Source organism: Rhipicephalus sanguineus, chromosome 6 (genome assembly GCF_013339695.2).
Source record: "Rhipicephalus sanguineus isolate Rsan-2018 chromosome 6, BIME_Rsan_1.4, whole genome shotgun sequence".
Taxonomy (NCBI): Eukaryota; Metazoa; Arthropoda; class Arachnida; order Ixodida; family Ixodidae; genus Rhipicephalus; species Rhipicephalus sanguineus.
In genome coordinates, this window is record NC_051181.1 from 33,967,350 (window position 1) to 33,988,667 (window position 21,318).

Here is a 21,318-nt window from a genome sequence, read left to right on the forward strand (position 1 = left end):
GGTTCAAAGCCCCCCGAAAATTTTCCATTTTTCTTGCGTATATATACACGCACACATACAAGCACACGCACGAACATACATAAAGTATGGTTGAAACCCCCCCCCCCCCCCCGAAAAAAAATCACAGCATATCCACGTGGTGTATGCTGATGAGTGGGGCGAAGCTAACTCTCGCTGCAGCACGGCGATGGCATTGGAGCGAGCGTGGTCCTTCTTGATGGAAGATATTGTGATAGATTGTTTGAGAACCACAATCTGTTGCCCACACCGCAACTATGGGCGCAACTGTTATCAAGGAAGTCCCGCTGGAAGCGGGCGTCGGCGCCTTCGGGCAGAGCCCGCCTGATGCGTTTTGCAGCCACTTCACGTGCTCGCACAGCCTCGGGCTCTGCCTGCCGGTACGCGCGCTTTCACGCCGCTTCACGGTCCTTCACATTTTGAAGATCCGATTCGCGCCGCAGCCGTGCAGCTTCGGCCTCGCGGGCTCGAACGGCGGGGTCTTCGCGCGGCAGCCGTGCAGCTTGTCGAGCAGCTTCGGCCTCGCGGGCTCGAAAGGCGGGGTCTTCGCGCCGCAGCCGTGCAGTTTGTCGAGAAGCTTCGGCCTCGCGGGCTCGAACGGCGTGGTCTTCTCGCCGCAGCCGTGCAGCTTCGGCCTCGCGGGCTCGAACGGCGGGGTCTTCTCGCCGCAGCCGTGCAGCTTGTCGAGCAGCTTCGGCTTGGCGGGCTCGAACGGCGGAATCTGCTTCGCGGCGTCGACGTGCACCTTCGGCGTCGCGGGCTCTCACCTCAGGATTCTGTCTGCGAGCGCGCGCTGCCGCCGCCTTCCGTGCCCTCCGTTCCGCAGCCTTGTCTTCCATCTCGCGACTCCGAGCTAAATAGAAAGCGTGAGGGAGCCTCATGGCGCGTTACTTCTGAAACGTCGTCTTCTTCTACTGCATACCAGAACGCGCGCAGTAAAGAAGAAAGAATGCCACACAGGCAAACACGCACGAGAGTCTCACTCGGCAACGTCGTCTTCTTCTTCTACTGCCACGTGCTACTGCATACCAGAACGCGCGCTTCTCACGAGATAGAGGTGGCTACTACAACGCTACAAACGGAGGATGGACAGACCCACGGCATAAGGAGCTTCGCCCCTAAAAGTTTCTGGCTACGCCTCTGTAGGAAGGGGGGGGGGTGCTGCGAAGAACTTTTAGGGGCGAAGCCCCTTAAAGCGGCACCCGTTCGTCCCCGTCGTAGTGCGTAACCAGTCTTAACGCTAGTACCAGATCTTGACCTCCAAGGTGGTGCCGGTGGGAGATTTCTCCTGTGCGTTGTTGAACAATAAAAAATTGGCAGCGTGCGCGTTAACTAAAAGCCGACTTCTTCTGTCTCTCATTCCCCATTAGCAGCCATTGGCATGTTCCAGTACGAAACGTTAGTAGAAGTAGAAGTGTAAATGTTAGGTAAAAGCCGACTTCTTCTGCCTCTCATTCCCCATTAGCAGCCATTTACCTCCAAGGTAGTGCCTGGTGAGATTTCTCCTGTGCGTGATTAAACAATAAAAATTCACAGCGTACATGTAAAATTAAAGTGAGCTGCAATTCGCCATGACTCTCATCGACCCTTTAGTATAAACCGGCCCGATCTCACGTCGTTGATCATGTACTGGGCGTGAAGCTGCGCGACGCCGCCGCCAAGATCCTGCCGTACGAGAGCTTCGCCCCACTCATCATCAATATTCACCCCGTGGATATGCTGTGGAATTTTTTTGCCCCCCCCCCCCTGACGAGGAACATTGCGCACACATATGGATGCATGCCTCTTATTCGGAACATATCCAGGCTTACAATCGGAATCGTCTACTGCAAGCCGGCCTCCGCTGCAGTGTCCCGACAAACTATGACCGCTGTACACGTGATAACAGATTTAAAAAAAAAAAGCCCCGCCACGGTGGTCTAGTGGTTATGGCGCTCGACTGCTGACCCGAAGGTCGCGGTATCAAATCCCGGCCGCGGCGGCTGCATTTTCGATGGAGGCGAAAATGTTTGAGGCCCGTGTACTTAGATTTAGGTGCACGTTAAAGAACCCAAGGTGGTCGAAATTTCCGGGGCCCTCCACTACGGCGTGTCTCATAATCATATCGTGGTTTTGGGACGTTAAACCCCAGATATTATTATTATTAACAGATTAAAAAAAAGAACACTGTTTCAACTTATACATCTTGGCGTTGCTTTCCGTTCTGTCGTATTTTCCACACCACTATTCCAACCATGCTGAACACTATCGTAATCGACACTTAGCGAAGCGTACTGCGCGCCTGCCAAAATGTAAGCTGAATCGCTTTTGTTTTCCGCCACTTCTTTCGTCTCTGCGGTTGTTCCAGAAAAGTGTTCCTGCAATCAAGAGGGCTACCAATCTGTCTATTAGGTAAGTATAACATGTCTCGCGATGTCTAACCTTCTCAAAATATTATGTCGGCAATATTTGCCATGTTCCAACGTCGAATTTCGCGCCAACGTGCGCGCATGCGGTGCCATTTTTTTCGCGGTGACGAACGGCGCACGCCGTGCCGGCTTTTCCCTACTTCGCAAACAACCAACATGGCGGCCCTCTCTGCTTCGACTCCCGCGTTGGACGCCGCGTCGGTGTTGCCGTTGTTTTCTCGATCAAGCCGTGCCTAGTACGTATCCACGCTAGCGCCCTTGTTTCTACCGGTACCACTGTGTGAGTCGCGTTCATTAATGCAACTCTCGTGTCGAAGCGGCGCGCGCGGGAAAAAAAAGAAGAACGCGTTGCCGCGGGCTCGGGTTTTCTTTCTTTTTTCTTTCGCGCGTTCATCGGCGCGTCTGTGCGGCGCGGGTTTTTTCCACGACCTCCTCTATAAACTTACGACCTGCTCACCGGCGCCATCCCTACGGAGGCGTGTGGAGCTAAAAATTGCCGTGTAGGGAGTACCGCCAGGTGCCGCCACAACTTTCCCCCATAGCAGGCGACGCACGACTGTTGTGGTGCACTCGTGTGTGCGCGTTCCTCTCATTGTTTTTGTAGTCTCTAACGCGTGGATCGAGCAATACACTGATTTAACGTCTCGAAGCAACATTCTGGGTGTGAGACGCACCGTGGTGGATGGCTCCGGGAAGTTCGTTACCGGATCTCAATCTCTGTGCGAGCGCTTTTGCGTCCCCATCTAAGTGCAGGCAAACGAAACCCAGGTGAAAATGATTCCCATTCCCAGCTGGGTTATGAAACCTGGAAATCTTTCCAGGCTGGAAAATTTCCCAGCTGGAAATGGGAAAATTTCCAGCCTGGAAAAATTTCCAGGTTCCATAACCCAGCTGGGAATGGAAATATTTCCAGTTGGGAATGGAAATATTTCCAGCAAATATTTCCAGCAGGAAATGGCAAAATTTCTAGTTGGAATCCTTCATTCCCAGCTGGAAATGGAAGAGTTTCCAGATTTGACCTCGCGGCTATCGCATGCGTCTTAGCATGGTTCCTACAGGACCTGTTTGTCCAGTGAACTGCACACAGTCGAAGAACATGGCGGTGAAATTTAACAGCATTTATTTGAACGCTTGTAGCAAGTGTTAGAACATATCTCGAGATGTAGAATGAGTTTGCTCATATCCTCGTACACCACCTGAAAAAAAAATATTTATACATAATGAGCAAACATCAAAACCACAATGACCCATAAAACGCAATTCTAGCAAAATTATAGTTTTACCAAATCACATGAACAGCATCAATACAGCTTTCAAAAGCAGTACCACAATACAAAGTCAATGCAGTGCAAAGCAAAGGTGAACAAGATCTGATGAGCACTGCGGTTCATACTGTAGGTGCTATGTAACGATTATTTATATCGACCTTAAACTACTCCGAATAGGCGTCCAATGAGTTCACTCGAACATATGTAATTACTCGCGTTTGTTGCATAGACGCATGCGCACCAGTAGGCACAAGCATTGCACGGCACAGGGCTACTGGAGACAAAGGCTGCTTACACAAACCGGCCTGTAGTGTACTTCGCGCATATGTAAATATTACACGCAGCCAGGTAACATGACATCGTGATAACGAAGCCCACAAACATTCGAGACAAACGTTCACTTATACTTGAAATATATAAGTGCAACTTACCTCCAAATGGAACAATTAGAGCTGAGAAAATCGCTGTCCCTTGATCGGCGCTGGTGTATCCAAGACGTCGCACACAGTAAAGCAATAAAAACCGCTCGAACATGCTGGTCATCACTCGTAACACTTTCCAGAGATAAACCTGACCACAAAGAACTATTCCATGTAACTGTCGCACAGATATTCATCAAGGAAACTCCCTAGAGTAGCGAACACCGAGCACACACACGCACAGATATCACCAATATCACCACGACTAGCCGCCATGTGCTGTACGAAACTGTGGCTGACTGCGGCGACATAATAATTTATGCGGTCTATCGGACCGCTGTCTTTAATGGTGTTAACCTTAAAAAAAGAAACATAACTTTTGTACGCTGTACTTATATTACAGAGTAGGTTATTATTTAGCATTAACGTCATAAGTCACCGAGAAATGATACGAGAATAGTGCTACTGAGACGCCAACAAACATCGCGGCAGTGCCATAGAGTGCGGCGTTTTTCATGGCCGCGGCGTCGGAGGGAGCAAGTTAGCAAAGTTCACTGCTATTCGATCGTGGCAGTCAATGGCGAATGCTGAAAAGAATGCCCCTTTTCACAAGGAAGAAACTACTATTGTTTAAACACTAGCTATTGGCGCAACGGCTCAATGATGAACTGAGCAAGCACTTGGTTGGGCGTATACAGTTGTAACATATTTGTAATGCCGTGTCGACCGGGCGCACGACTACTGAAAAGGTCAAATAAAAGTGCGTGTTACCCCAGCCATACATATTTTTCAATTTTTTTGCAACCCAGCCGTACGGGGTGCGGAAGATCACGGTTGTAAAATGTATCCTATGTGCCATGTGATGAATATTCAATGTGGTTCTCAGACATGGATGTTTCAGGGGGACCCCTTGCAGTCAGAGGAAGAGGGGGTGGGTGGGTTATACGCAATATGCAGCGTGTGAAATAGGTGCCTTTTATTTCTACGTGGCAAAGAATGGTCAGGCAAAAGTGCCACGTCAATGCGATCTGAACAACTTGTCAATAAGTTCTCTAGCCTGCAGCCACATTCAACCTCTTTATCGCGAAGTTTGTTTTTCAAATATGCAAGCCTGGAAAAAGCATGCTCGCATATGTCGTAGAAAACTGCAACAGAAACTTAACAGCCACCTCATGAAGGAGAAACATAAGTCAGCTCCGTCGCACTGCACAAATGTAATGCAGTGAAGCATACCAAAAACCAGAAGGGGCCGCTGTCACGGGACATAGTGGGCCTTCAAAAAACTCTCTCTTTTTTTGCAAGCTTAATTGGGTGTTGCAGACCCCGAAGAATGACCTCGCGGACCCCCATTTGATAACCACTGTTCTAAGTCATGTCTAAATGCACGGTCTGCATTATACACTTAATCTGCTATCACTTAATTGTATGCAGATCAACCTTTGGGCAGCTGGAATTCCTTTTGTCAACTACACCACTTCCTCGCTCAAACAAGAAAATTTCATGCTGAGCAAATTATTTCCCAACTGAAGCTGGAAAGATTTCCAGCTGGAAATATAACTTCCCAACTGGAACTGGAAACGTCAAGCTGGAAATGGCTTTCCAGTCGGGAATTATTTCCATATCCATGCTGGAAATACCATTTCCAGCCTGGAATGGGTTTCATTCCCAGCTGGAAATTGTATTTCCAGCTGGGAGTGGAAAATTTCCAGCCTGAAGAGCCATTTCCAGCTGAAAACCAGGCTGGAAACACGATTTCCAGCTGGGAATTCGCATCCCATTTTCACGTGGGAAGCAATATGCGACACATAAGCCAGAGTACGTAAGCCTTATTTCCTCACTTTTTTTTTTGTGCAGCGGCGCCTTACCTAGCCGCTGTCTAGCAGCCGCAAAAATAATTCGTTCGTGGGCGAGACGGTGCGAGCTTGTAAGAAGTTGAAACCGAAGTTTCTACGACGCAATTGAAGACGACATACGGTACGAACGACGCATGCGATGACCCGTGTAAGTTTTCATGACCTGCCTGTCGCCCTTCAAGTATATCGTTGTCATACCGTACACGGATGACGACAGAAGGGCGCAGTTGTGCTATCGTCAGGGTGCTTTGGGTCTAGCGAACGTCTAACGATGGAAGCGTGCGACAAAACCGGCGGATTATCATAACGTTGTTACAGCAATTTCGCGCACATACAAATATTATCAAACACAGTTTATTGCAGTTATGGCCTCTGTTCGAGCGTCGCTGGCATTGCCGCGTCTCACACCGGTTGCCGCGTCTCACACCGGCGATGCGACCACGCTTTTACTGCTGGAGCATTCACATACAAAGCGTTACGAGACAACAGCTCTTGCGTACTTTCCATCATAGGAATAACGATGTATAGAAACGCGAGTTTCATTTATAATCTAAAGCATGCTTTTTAACTGCCTAAATCACTTTGTACTGTCCCTAGTTATATTCCACGAACTTTTAGCATTAACCCACATGGTATTTCCCACCAATAATGTACTATTCCATGATGCTGCCTGAGGCTTCAGCTGCCACTTGTTTCCTTCACATCATCATAGGCGTGCGCAGAGGGAGGGCAGGGAGCCCCCCCCCTTAGTCACCTAAGAAGAGGGGACGCAAAATCTGCCCAATACATTGACTTAATAGGGAGGGGGGGCACCGCAATGAGCCTTCGCCACCTCCCCCCCCCGCCCCCCCAGAGAACCCTGCGCACGCCAATGCACATCATGCGCGTGATGCTGTACTGAGCCACATCAAAGCCTCTGTGGCATGAGATTGAAGAACGAAATTTCATTTCACCTGATGCCTTCACCCTTACAATAAAATGCTTAGCAGACAAGTCCCTGACCGCTATAATTTATGTGCATAAATTGCTTGCTCAGTGCTAAAAATTGGAATTTTCCTACAAGTTTTAACGCTCAAAAACATTTGTAAGTGACTGTATTCACACTTTACAATGGCAAGAAAAAGATAAGTAAGCGTATGGTTCAAACGAATGTCTTATTCCCAGAATCAATGGTACACTGCAGCACCAGTAGTAAATAATAATCTAGTCCAAACATTGCTTTTGAAGCATCAGATACCAATACAGGAAAATCTAATCTGCAACGAAAATGTTGAGACCTGCAAAATGCAATTTCTTAGTGCACAAAAACATTAACAGTGCAATCAACAATACCTCTAGTAAAAAAAGTGAGCAGTACATCCAAGAACATAAGGGAATATACATATATATGCACATTCTACCTAGCACCCCACGCTTTTCCTACAGTCCATCAGCATTACATCTGCAAAAACTACTGGCAGAACTAAAATTCAGCCATATCTTAAAGCAAATAGGCGCACTATGGGAACAAGGACAAAAGGAAGGAACCGACGACACAAAGCGCACACAAAGCGCATAGTGCGCTTTGTGTCGTCGGTTCCTTCCTTTTGTCCTTGTTCCCATAGTGCGCCTATTTGCTTTAAGATATGAACCGTTACCAACTAGCCCAAATGGCTGTTTTGCTAAAATTCAGCCCTGCTCAAAGCAAAGTACTGCCCGAGGATCCAGTAAACACTGCTTTTTGGACCAGACAGTCTCCCAGATATCCAACAAGTTTCAAATATCTCAATGCAGGGGTGAAATATCCGATGTCATTATCATGACCAGACTATTCTGTGTCCACTGCAGGGTAAAGACCTCTCGCAATGATCTCTTACCCCGTCTTGCACACGCCAATTCCGTTTTATCCCTCAAGTATCAATTTGAATTTCACCAAGCCACCTAAATCGGCTGTTTACCTCGGCTGCGCTAGCCATCCCTCGATATCCACTCCGTCGCTCTCGCTACACGTTGGTTATACGTCCTGTGCACTACGTCAATTGCCCAGCTCTACTTTTTTTCTATTAAAGATAGATGTGACAAGCGATAGCCTTCGAGTGCCACAACGTCAAGCGAACGCACGCGCCCACCAAGCAGAACAGCGGCTTGGCGGCTGCAGGGATGGGGGTAAGTTGTGGCGCCAAGGCGTGCTGCGGCACTTTGGAGAACTAAAAAAAAAGCAAACATGCAAAAGCAAATCTGGCGACACGGGGAGCGGCGGTATGAGCAGGTCGTAAGTTTATAGAGGAGGTCGTGGTTTTAAACGCGAAGCATTTCTTAGCGAACTTCTGCGAGTTTGAGCGTATCTACCTATCTATCTATATAGCCGCCTACGACTTTGTGCTCTCCTGGCCGTTTCGTTAATCGGATGCATACCAAAATTGGTATGGAATAACATGACCGTATTACGAACATAAATGACAGGTCATAATATGAAAATCATGACATGCATGTCATGAACAGCATGATTTACATTCCACGGCCTTGGGGCTCTTGCGGCCATTCCGTTAATTTCATATACACCAAAACTGGTATGATGAGATTTCAACATGACGAACATAACTGACACGTCGTAACATGAAAATCATGACACGCGTGTCATGTACGTCATGATTTACATGCCACGCTCATGACGCACTCGCGGCCGTTTCGCTAGGTTGATATACACCAAAATTGGTATTGCGCGATGTGACTATATGAAGAACATGAGTAACAGGTGGTAACATGAAAACCATGACATGTATGTCATGATTTACATGCCACGCTCATGGTGCATTCGCGGCCGTTTCGCTGGCTTGATATACACCAAAATTGGTATTGCGCGACGCGACTGTATGACGAACGTAAATTAGAGGTGGTAACATGACAATCATGACACGCGTGTCATGCACGGCATAATTTGCATGCAACGCTCACGACGCACTCGCGGCCGTTTCGCTCGGTTGATATACACCAAAATTGGTATTGCGCGATGTGACTGTATGAAGAACATAACAGGTGGTAACATGAAAACCATGACATGCATGTCATGTATGTCATGATGTACATGCCACGCTCATGGTGAATTCGCGGCCGTTTCGCTGGCATGATATACACCAAAATTGGTATTGCACGACGCGACTGTATGACGAACGTAAATTAAAGGTGGTAACATGAAAATCATGACACGCGTGTCATGCACGACATAATTTACGTGCCACGCTCGTGACGAACTCGCGGCCGTTTCGCTAGGTTGATCTACACCAAAATTGGTATTGCGCGATGTGACTGTATGAAGAACATGAATAACAGGTGGTATTATGAAAATCATGACATGCATGTCATGTATGTCATGATTTACATGCCATGCTCATGGCCCATTCGTGGCCGTTTCGCGGGCTTGATATACACCAAAATTGGTATTGCACGACGCGCCTGCATGACGAACGTAAATAAGAGGTGGTAACATGAAAATCGTGACAGGCAAGTCATGTGCGACATGATTTACATGCCACGCTCACGATGCGCTCGCGGCCGTTCGGTCGATTGATATACACCAAAATTGGTATTGCGCAACGTGACTGTATTGCAAACATATATGACAGGTGGTAACTTGAAAATTATGATATGCATATCATTTACGGCATGATTTACATGCCACACTCATTGTCCGATCGCGGCCGTTTCGCTAGCTTGATATACACCAAAATTGGCATTGCGTGACGCGAATGTATGACGAACATAAATGACAGGTGGTAACATGAAAACCATGACATGCATGTCATGTATGGCATAATTTACACGCCACGCTCATGGTGGACTCGCGGCCACTTTGCTCGTTTGATATACACCAAAATTGGTATTGTGCGATGTGACTGTATGACGAGCATAAATGACGGGTCCTAACATGCGAATTATGTTCTGCATGTCATGTACGGTATGATTTACATGACACTGTTATGGTGCGCTTCCGGCCGTTTAGATAACTGAATATATACCGAAATTGGTATGGCATGACAGGAGTGTGTGATGAACATAAATGACCAGTCATGCAGTGTATATACCAGAATATACGTTTCATTGGCACGGTATATACCACATTGCGCATGCACGCGTGCATGGCAACATGCGATATATGGTGAACTAGATGATATGGCACGAATGATTTCATTTGGCTCAAAAATAAACAAAGCGATGTATGCAGCTCTTTTCTGGCTGCTTCGCATTACATCGATTCCCACAGTGCGTGGGATCTGCCGGATTTTTTTCTTCTTTCTTTCTTTGTCTGGCCAAGATGTCCGAATGCGCCGAGAAAGCGGTCGTAGCGAACGCGGCGACGCACGACTGGCCCAAAGAGCGTTTCCAACGGCTACACAACAAACAAAACGGCGGAGACCGCTGCTTTTGTGTGTATTTGTCGCAAAACTGGCCTGTCAAAGTCGCCGCTTTTGTACTTTATGTCTATTTTTTTTGCTCGCGTTTCAATTAATTTTTTTCCCGCACATTTTTCCGTTGCAGTTCCGCGTGCGTATTTACAGGGCCCGATCGTGGAACCTCGCGAGGTTCTTTGACCTTTTCCTACCTTCCCCGGCGTTCGTGCATTGACGAACTGGCGGGCAAGACGGGAAGACAATGCGCCGAAGCGCACCTTTTGTCTCGAGTCTTCGTGCCTGCTTAGAGGCACAGGCGCGGCTAAATGCGCGGGGCCTCAAATCCCTTGCTGCATTCACTTGAGCGACGTTGACTTTTATCGGCTCGCTGGAACACACGACTCCTTAGTACTGAAAGACCGTTAGCCGTTGTTAACACATGGCCGCGAGTGCTGCTGGCGTCTGGGAAGACAGGTCGCCCTATGTATTATTTTTTAATCGTTCTGAACATTTAGTATTGGTCCACGTCGTTTCGTAGGTCTGTCTTATTGCCAGGAAATCGATACTCGGACGGTGAATTCTTTTGGTCTTTACCACTTGCAGCGCAGCAGCTTTGGAAGTGCAGTCATAGAACTGTGCTGTCTCACGCTAATATGTAGCAAAGGGTGCTTATCACACCTTTCTCCAATGTGTTCACATTCAGGAAAGCTACTGTGTAACCATGTTCAAAAGAGTCTGGTTAAACTGCAACTAAGCCCACCACATGTTCAATTGAAGGGTACCGGTGTTGCCAATGTTGTAACCATTACTTACTGTAAATGTTAAGAAAATGGTAGAAAGTGTTATTCTGCCCAAGGAAAGCTCTTGGTGCAGCTGTCATGACGGAATACGGGTCTCCAAGTGTGGCCCAGTGTACTGTGTGAAATTGTGATGGCCTAGTTGGGCAGGTTAAATACTGTGAGAGTTTGTCGTATTTCTGTAGGCGTGTATCCTCCTGCCTTCTTCAAACGTGCGTGCTGATGAAATGACCCTCGACACAGCATAATATTCGTCTTTACTATTGGAAGAAAATGGGACAATATGGGAGTTTTATTGCTGAAACACATTTCCGATTGCAACGCTGGTTGACGTTATCCTACAGCCCCTGTGCAGCGTATAGCAACGACTTGTCAGCAGCAACCGTATCAGGGTCTCGAAAAATTTAGCAGCTGCTTTCTTAGCACTCATGTTTTCTCTGACTGCCATTTTCTCTTTTTGTTGCACGTGAGATAACAACATTGCTTAGGTAGCACAAAGAAAAGAAGTCCGCTTATCTGATAAACTACGCACCGTTGTGGCAGAAGGCTTGGTCTCTTTACACGGGCCGCAATATTTTTACATCTGTGTGCATTGATAAGGGCAACGTGTGGGCAAGTCTGCAGTGTATGTAGGTGCCTTCAAAACGAACTTTAGATGGTGTGGTGCTTGCTTTATTGCTCTTCGAAAAGTAGTTTGACAATATAATGAGTTGAGAACATTGACAGAAAGACAGTCTTGTTCTTGTGAGATGGCCAAAGGCAGTGGAAGTGTGCTGGGCCCATAACCCAGAGGTCCGTGGATCGTAACCACGCTCTGCTACATTTTTTTGTGCATATTATATGCTGATGACACCACAATCATTAATTCTGACGAAGATCTATCACTAGTAGTAACCCGGCTTAACAGTGACCTTCATAACTTGCTAGGATGGTGTAAAATTAATAGACTTACCATTAATCCCTCTAAAACTCAATTTCTTGTGTTTTTATCACAAAATAAATCACCAGAGTGCATTCCGCCCATTTTCATTGATAACCACCCATTATCAGCTAGTTAAGAATGCGTATACCTAGGTGTAAATATCGACCGTAACTTGAAATTTCAAAACCATGTAACACGTTTAACAAAAAAGTTATCACATGGAATACGCATCCTCTTTAGGGCACGTTCATTTTTTTCACGACCGGTACTACTCTCACTTTATTTCGCGTTCGTACACTCCCACATTAATTACTGCATAACCTCCTGGGGTAACACGTACAATACTCACCTAAAACCGCTACAAATCATTCAGAACCGGGCAATTAGATTAATCACGTCAAGTCCACCCACATACAATGCTAAACAGTTACTTCAAGAAAATAACATTCTCGATGTTGCCGCCCTTGTAAAATACAATCTCGCCACTTTTCTTTTCAAACTAATTAATGAAGAAATCTCATTGTCATTAATTCCTTCCTCATCTTTACTTAATACTAACCCAACTCGTTTCGCGCAGCATAACAACTTCATTCTGCCCAAAGTGCGAACTAATTATGGCAAAGAAACAGTTCACTTTGCAGACATATCATTGTGGAATGCATTACCATTTCTAATAAAAATCCAAAAAACCCATAAATTTCGCCATGAATTGAAAAAGTTCTTGTTATGTGACATTCACTGTTCTGTATACTGGTTTTTCGACTTGACATCTCACCTCAAACTGTTGTTTTATTTTTTCTCTTTTCATGTTATTTTATTATCGATGACACATAGTTTATGATAACATCGTCTTTTTCTTGTATCTGTATCTCATTATTATTGAATTTTGTAATATTTCTATTCTTTGCTACTGTCGTTGCCAATCAAATATTTATGTTAATATTGCATAGGAGGTCCCATTTCAGTTTACACTACGGGACCTCCTTCTGTATATCCTTATCTTGTACATTATGTTATGAATGAATAAAATTTGATTTGATTTGATTTGACAGAGCTCTGAGACAGCCAACTGAACATCGGGTCTGTCTTGGTTTATCATGAAGCACATTCATACTATCACTTTTTTGTGGTTCATACGAGTGAGTGTGTGTCATTATGTTAATGGCAGAAGAATAGGGGCTGTTTTGTTGCTGCTGTGAAAGTAAGAATTGCATAAGGGCAGTGTGACAATGTTAGGCTCTACGGGTGTCAAGTGTTGGCAACTTACACCTGTTCTTCCCCACATTGGATAGAGCGCAGATAATCAATTGCACCTTGCCATAATTGTTTTTCATCCGAATGTAAAGCACATGGAGAACAAATCTTCCACCTAATCTCTGAGGTAAAAGACTGATTGTCTTATTGCAAATGCCAAATTTCTGGCAATGTAGGTGCATGCTACACCGTGCCATGGCAATCTCGGTATGCTGATGAGAAGTTGAGAGGAACTGCAGATCTTGTCATATGGAAGCTCGTTGCACGCACTGCACAATCTCTGCAATTAAACTTAGCTCCATGGAGAACAGTGGAAGAGGGTGGAATGCAGTGCTACAGAAAGCATTAATTATAAAAGCAAGGGATTTCCCCACCAAGTAAGCTTGTTCTCAGTGGCGTAGCCATGTTGGGTGGCCCGCCAAACTTTTTTACAGCCATTGTATGTACAGTGCTCACAGAATGAAACATGGCATCAAAACATCGAGCATAACAGCTCTGCACAATTGCTTAAGATATCCACATGATGTCACTACGAACCTGGCTGCTAAAGGTAATCTGGGCTTTGAAATGGATGCGACAATGTTAAGCTGGCACTATACAAACTGAAGGCGAGGGAAACGAAAGTATGTGTGTCACTTACCCTAAATTCATGCATTCCAATCCATCAGCACAGTATATTGCCACCTGTAGTAGTGGGTTATATGCAAAGGCAGAGGCACAGGCCACGAAAGGAAGAAGTGCGCGCGCTGTCCCTTTTGGCGAACAAGCTCAACCGACGCGTCTGGCAAGAGCCCTGTTACTCTACGTTAAATAAACCCTGCCTGGACCTCTGAAGCGACGTGACAAGTGGTGGAGGTGCTGGGTAGCCCTCACGAATGTTGCAGACCCCTCCTGGAAGTCGCACCACAAGCCCAGTGCCAGTCAACACTCCCGTGCATCGGGCCAGTCGCAGGATCAGGGGATTGCCTCCCGAAGCCGAAGCGGACGTTACGGTGCGTACCACTTCGAGCGGTATGACCAGCACTTCCGTTCAAACCACCCCAAGCGGTACGGAAAGCACGATGGTGAATCGCTACACACTTGAGAGCCCACAAGTTCCGACGCCATTCCATGGCACCGTGCTCGAAGACGTCGAAGACTGGTTGGTCGACTTCGAGCGCGTGGCTGCCTTGAACGAATGGGACGACGCAGCGAAACTACGACGTGTGTACTTCTACTTGGAGGACGGAGCACGTACGTGGTACCAGAACCGCGAGGAACAGCTGACGTCGTGGCGCGAATTCTGCCGTCGGCCGCTAGACACTTACACCAGTGCTGATCGCCACGAGCGAGCGGAACGAGCGATACAGGCCCGCATCCAGATGCCCAACGAAACTGTGACGACCTATGTCGAAGATATGACGCGCCTGTTCAGACGAGCTGATCCAAGAATGGCGGAGGAGAAGAAGTTGCGGCATCTGATGCGAGGAGTCAAGGAGCAGCTTTTCGCTGGTCTTGTACGGAGCCCTCCGAAGACGGTCGCCGAGTTCTTATCCGAGGCCGTCACAATGGAAAAGATGCTTCAGCATCGGTCCACCCTGTACGAGCGGCAAGTCAACAGTACGTCCGATGCTCAGGTTTTCACGGCTATCGGGAGCAACACCGAGTATCTGCGAGAACTCATTCGCTCTGTAGTACGCGAGGAGCTGCAAAAGGCTGCCGCACCACCCCTACCTACGGTGAGCTCCATTGCAAGCATCATAAAGGACGAGTTACACCAGGCCCTCCGGGATCCTGTGACTCTCGATAACACCACGGCAGTGCCGACTGAATACCGCCGTGCGACCTACGCGGAAGCCTTGAAGCGCCCTGCTTCCTCTCCCCCGCTATTCGTACATGCACCTCCCACGGTTTCCCTCCAGTCGGCGTAGCAGCTACAGTACTGCGAAGATACACGTACATCGCCACCTTTCGTTTACGCCGGTCCTGTCGCACATCGTTCGGAACAACCAGTACATTACATCGACGATAGACGCCCGTCCCCTCGGAAATCCGATGTTTGGCGCACTCCGGATCACCGGCCTCTGTGCTTCCACTGCGGTGAAGCAGATCATTTGTACCGCCAGTGCCCATACCGGCGCCTAGGACTGCGGGGCTTTTCTGCATATTCGCCGCCTCCCCGGTATGGCCAGCGACCCCGGGACATTGAGGACTACCTGGCTCAGCAGCGCGTGCCACCGCCTGCCGGGCGGCAGTCGCGCTCACCGTCGCCGAGGCGATTTTCATCTCCGCCCCAGCGATATGCTGGCGCTCGGTCCCCCAGTCCCCGCCGGGAAAACTAACTAAAACGACCTTTGGAGGCGAGGTCGCTGGCAGTCGACGTGCTGAAGACCTCCGATCGACGCAAACAAGAAAGGGTGCAGATACGATTCAACGGGATGGCCGGCGTTCTCTCGATATACCGGTGCTGATTGACGGTTATGCGGTTAATGCTTTAGTGGATACCGGGGCTGACTATTCGATATTAAGCGGGAAAATGGCCACACTTTTGAAGAAGGTAATCACGCCCTGGCATGGCTCGCAGATCCGAACGGCTGGTGGCCACGTCGTCACTCCGCTGGGAACCTGCACGAGTAGAGTTCGGATTTGCGGTTCTACCTTCGTAGCAAGTTGCCTTGTGCTACGTGAATGTTCCCGCGACGTCATTCTTGGTGTCGACTTCCTGCAGGAGTATGGGGCTGTTATTGATCTCCAAGAGTGTCGTATCACTTTCTCAGTCGACCGAGCAATCGACGGGCAGGACGATCAACGGCGTGCCGACGTTCTTCGCGTTTCTGCCGACAGTGTAACGCTCCCGCCACGAGCCAGTGTCATAGTCGACGTCACATGCTGTGGATTACGAAATGGTGAAGCGCTAGCAGAAAGTAACCTCGAACACCTGCTGACAAAAGGTGTTTGTGCGGCTCGGAGTATCATATGGCTTCGTAATGGCCGATCTCAACTGCTTGTTACGAATTTCAGTAACGAACATCGACACCTTTTGCGCGGCACTTCGTTAGCGTTTGCAGACGAAATAGCAAACGTTCGGAACTGCTTCACATCTGAGGCAGTCGAGCCCGCAGATACGTCACTGGCCAATATCGATATAAATTCTGACCTGTCGTCCGATAATCAGACAGCACTGCGGAGGCTCTTGCTTGAATTCCAGTCATGCTTCGCCAGTTCTTCTAAGGTGCGCCAGACTTCCATCACTCGGCACAGGATAATTACTTACGACGACGCACGCCCGATACACCAGCAACCTTACCGCGTGTCAACAAAAGAACGCGAAGCGATTCGAACGCAAGTCCGAGAAATGCTTGACGACGGCATCATCGAACCTTCCAACAGAGCGTGGTCATCTCCGGTCGTCCTAGTCAAAAAGAAAGACGGAACGCTACGTTTTTGCGTCGACTACCGGAAGTTGAAGAACGTGACTAAAAAAGACGTGTACCCGCTGCCACGTATCGACGACTCATTAGATAGGCTACGCCGTGCCTAGTATTTTTCCTCCCTGGATTTAAAAAGCGGGTATTGGCAGATCGAGGTAGACGAGAGGGACAGCGAGAAAACGGCATTTGTGACCCCCGACGGCCTCTATGAATTTCGAGTACTTCCTTTCGGTTTGTGTTCAGCACCGGCAACTTTCCAGCGAATGATGGACACTGTACTTTCTGGACTGAAGTGGCAGACTTGTCTCGTGTACCTCGATGATGTAGTCGTCTTTTCTGAAACGTTCGAGCAACATCTCCACCGCCTGCGTAGTGTCCTAGAGGCTATTCGATCGGCAGATCTCACACTCAAACCAGAAAAGTGTCACTTTGGTTATGAAGAACTCAAGTTCCTCGGCCATGTAGTGAGCGCCAGAGGAGTCCGACCCGATCCTGACAAGCTTACCGCTGTAGCAACATTTCCGGCTCCTACCGACAAGAAGGCTGTCCGGCGCTTCCTGGGCTTGTGCGCCTATTATCGACGGTTTATTAAAGGCTTTTCCAAGATAGCGGAACCCTTGACTCGCCTTACAAGAGACGACACGCCATTTGTTTGGGATAACGAGCAACAGGCTGCTTTTGCCGAACTACGACAGCGCATGCAGTCAGCACCCGTTCTTGCACATTTTGACGATGATGCTGACACCGAGGTGCATACTGACGCCAGCAATATTGGCCTCGGCGCAGTGCTCGTCCAGCATCAACACGGAGAGGAGAGAGTAATAGCCTATGCCAGCCGCTCCCTGTCCCGTGCCGAGGCGAATTACTCGACCACAGAGAAAGAATGCCTCGCAGTCGTATGGGCGATCACCAAGTTTCGCCCTTACCTCTATGGTCGTCCATTCAAAGTGGTGACAGACTACCATGCCCTGTGCTGGTTGGCAAACATACGTGATCCCTCAGGACGACTGGCCCGGTGGAGCTTGCGCCTACAGGAATTTGATGTAACCATCGTCTATAAGTCTGGCCGGAAGCACGAAGACGCTGATACACTGTCGCGTGCACCCATTCATCTCGTCAACCAAGAAGCAGAGGACGATGACGGTTTCCTGGGCGCCCTTAGCTCATCGGACTTGAGCAGACGGCAGCGAGACGATGAAGAAATTCGACCGGTCATCGATTATTTAGAGGGTCGTAGCGCAGTTATACCACGCCATCTATCCCGCGTGTTGACATCATTCTGCCTCCGAGACAATGTCCTGTACAAGAAAAACACTCGTTCTACGAGCCGCGCTTACCTCCTTGTGGTTCCAAGGGACATGCGGGACGACGTCCTCTTCGCTTGTCATGACGAGCCCACATCTGGCCACCTAGGCTACTCACGAACCTTCGCCAGAGTAGGCGAGACTTACTATTGGCCCGGACTTTCGGCAAGCGTCAAGCAGTACGTCCAAGGCTGTCGTGAATGCCAGCGCCGGAAGACATCATCCCGTAAGCCGGCTGGACTACTTCAACCAATTGACCCTCCTCATAAGCCATTTGACCAAGTTGGCATGGACCTTCTCGGCCCTTTTCCTCTGTCTACCGACGGCAACAAATGGGTGATTGTCGCAACTGACTATCTGACACGGTATGCCGAGACGGAGGCGGTCCCACGAGCCACGGCTTCCGAGGTAGCACAGTTCTTCATGTGTCACGTCGTACTGCGTCACGGTGCTCCCTCTGCAGTCATAACCGATAGAGGCACAGCGTTCACTGCGCAGCTCATGGATGAAGGTTTTCGATTAAGCAACACTAAACATCGAAAGACGACTGCCTACCATCCGCAGAGCAACGGACTTACCGAGCGGTTAAATAAGACCGTCACAGACATGGTCTCCATGTATATCGACGTCAAACACAAAACATGGGATCGGATTTTACCTTACGTGACGTTCGCTTATAACACCGCCGTGCAAGAGACAACGCGATTCACAGCATTTCGCCTTCTCTACGGCCGCGAGGTTCAGACGATGTTGGACGCTATGCTTCCTTGTCAAGACGCTGATCAGTTAACAACTGACGCCGAAGAATTTGCAGAGCGTGCAGAGGAAGCTCGCCAGCTCGCGCGACTGCACATCGGTCTGCAGCAACAGGCAGATGCACGACGCTACAACGTCCGCCACAGAGACGTATCCTACAGTCCAGGAGACGAAGTTTGGGTGTGGACCCCTGTTCGTCGCCGTGGCCTCTCCGAAAAGTTGCTGAGCAGATACTTCGGTCCGTATAAGGTGTTACGCCGCGTGAGCGACGTAAACTACGAAGTGGTTCCGGACACTGCGTCGTCAACTGGAACACAACGAAGACAACCGAGCTCCGACATAGTTCATGTCGTGCGCATGAAGCCTTATTTTGCGCGTTCATAATTTTCCTACCGTTCATTTTTTTTGTTTCCTTTATTTGTGCCACTAGCATCGCCTCACCGTTCATTGACTGCGCGCGTAACATTTCACCATTGTCCATTCGCGTTGTGTAAGCTGCTTTGTTTTTTTTTCTCTTACAACTACCTTGCAGCATCGAGCCGATGCTCTTTTTCGCGGAGGAGGGAATAATGCCACCTGTAGTAGTGGGTTATACGCAAAGGCAGAGGCACAGGCCACGAAAGGAAGAAGTGCGCGCGCTGTCCCTTTTGGCGAACAAGCTCAACCGACGCGTCTGGCAAGAGCCCTGTTACTCTACGTTAAATAAACCCTGCCTGGACCTCTGAAGCGACGTGACAATATGTAGAAACACACATGAGGTGTAGGACCCCATCTTCCGAAATGAAATCCTGGCTGTGCCCTTGTTCGTTTGTTTTGGCTGACAAGCCAAGATTATAAAAGAAGAGAGGTCAAGGTTTAGGTTAGGGGAGTGGACACTGACGGAAGCGAAGCTACACTCGGTTGCAACCTAAGAAAAAATGGCAGCTGCATCCATAGAACAGGGGTGCGCCTGCCCTTCACCTGTGAAAGACAGCCGTGCTAGCTGGTTTCCGGTCAAACCATGAATAATTTTTCTCGGCCAGTGTACATACTGTGCATATTAAGAGTTAAAGGTTTGTTGTTGCTACTTAAAACATTACTTTCGGCTCAGTAGTGGTGTCAGAATCGGTAATGAAATTTTCTAAAACGTTTCCAATTTTCTTACACAAAACCAGCGACACAAACAAGGGTCTGTTTGCGAGAGTCTGCTATCTGAAACACTCGAGAAGTGCTTGGCAGCACGAGAATGAGTAAGCTCTATTGGATGGAGCACTTATGCGAATTCTCTGTGGGAGGGTTCGCAATGGCTGTGGGCACAGTTGACATTTTCATTAGGTTGTAACCGGGTGCAGTGTTGTTGCACTCTTTCTTACCTCTTTGTCGAATTGTGCAGTCCGTGGCATGAGACTATGCTCGTTTTCTTCGCAGGAGGGCACACAGTAGCGGCAGGATGCCCAAGCGGGCGCGCATCAAGAACAACGGCGAGGCAGCGCCGCCTCCGCGAGCCTCTCCGCGGGTGGCCAAGCGGCAGATGCTGAGCGAGCAGTCGTCCGATGAAAACCACACGATGGTGCGCAAGTGCGAGAAAGTGAGCTGCCACGAGACCCGGCCCAGCTGCTTCGCCTGCACCTCCAAGAGGCGAGTCCTCTCTTTAACAAATACTCGAAACGGAGCCTTCAATGTACCAGATCTCTCGCTTAATACCTTTAAAGGACAACTGAAAACAAACAAAAAACCTGATTTGACAGCAGCCTCTACACAAAATTTTATGTTGAACTCCTTGCGGTCTTTTCTCGGGCCTCTCCAACAACACAATACAACCGGAGCAGTTCGTTGGCAGGCACTGCTGGACAAGCTCTGTTATGGTTGATTCATGTGTGCATTTTCTCCCTGCATTATGTCCCATCTTTTAAAAGCGAAAGTAAACTTCTCTTCCACGAGCTCTGCATTTCTTAGTTTCTGCCCAGAATGGAAAGGAGGGGGTAAAGGCTTCGGTCCAAAAGGGTTAAAATATGAAGTTATGAATTCCTAAATTCTCAGCAGAAATTAACAAGTTTGGCAGTGGAATTGGAAACAAGAAGTGGCCCCGTTTATGCATTGTTTGGTCGTGATTAACACACCATTTCGAAGACTAAAAAAAACTGCTCGGGACTTCCTCCAAGGCTGGAGCATGTGGAGGCAGTTTACTGCAGCTTTGCTCGCATTGCCTCTGTAACACATAGCACTCCTGTGTAACCAATTTGACCAAAGTGAAATTTTGTTGAAATTGGTCTTTATAGTGTCCACAGTAGCCCGCATCGAAGGGATTCCTGTTTCGCCCACTCACAGCGGAGAAACTGGTGCACATGCCGATAACGTAATCATTGTATGGGAAGGTCACACAAGAAAACTCTGTCGCTGTGTGCTCATTAGAAAAACCACATGACTGAAAAACTGCCAGTAATCCTCCGTCTTATTACCACTGAAAGACAATCATTATTCAGTATTCTTGAGTAAAAAAAATTAGTGAGCCTGATAGAATGGTTTGTATATATAGCAGCGTCGTTTGTATGTACTAGCAAGT

At 48.3% G+C, this 21,318-nt stretch overlaps 2 long non-coding RNA genes across 2 annotated transcripts; one reads left to right on the top strand and one right to left on the bottom strand.

The window, feature by feature from the left end:
• The first annotated feature begins 2,568 nt into the window (after positions 1-2,568).
• On the top strand, positions 2,569-20,349 carry LOC125758950 (uncharacterized). The gene is made up of 2 exons (XR_007416491.1): positions 2,569-2,662; positions 20,184-20,349. It is a non-coding gene; the product is annotated as an uncharacterized LOC125758950 (long non-coding RNA).
• LOC125758949 (uncharacterized) lies at positions 3,530-4,491 on the bottom strand. The gene is made up of 2 exons (XR_007416490.1): positions 4,126-4,491; positions 3,530-3,622 (listed from the first exon to the last, which is right to left on the bottom strand). It is a non-coding gene; the product is annotated as an uncharacterized LOC125758949 (long non-coding RNA).
• Positions 20,350-21,318: the final 969 nt, after the last annotated feature.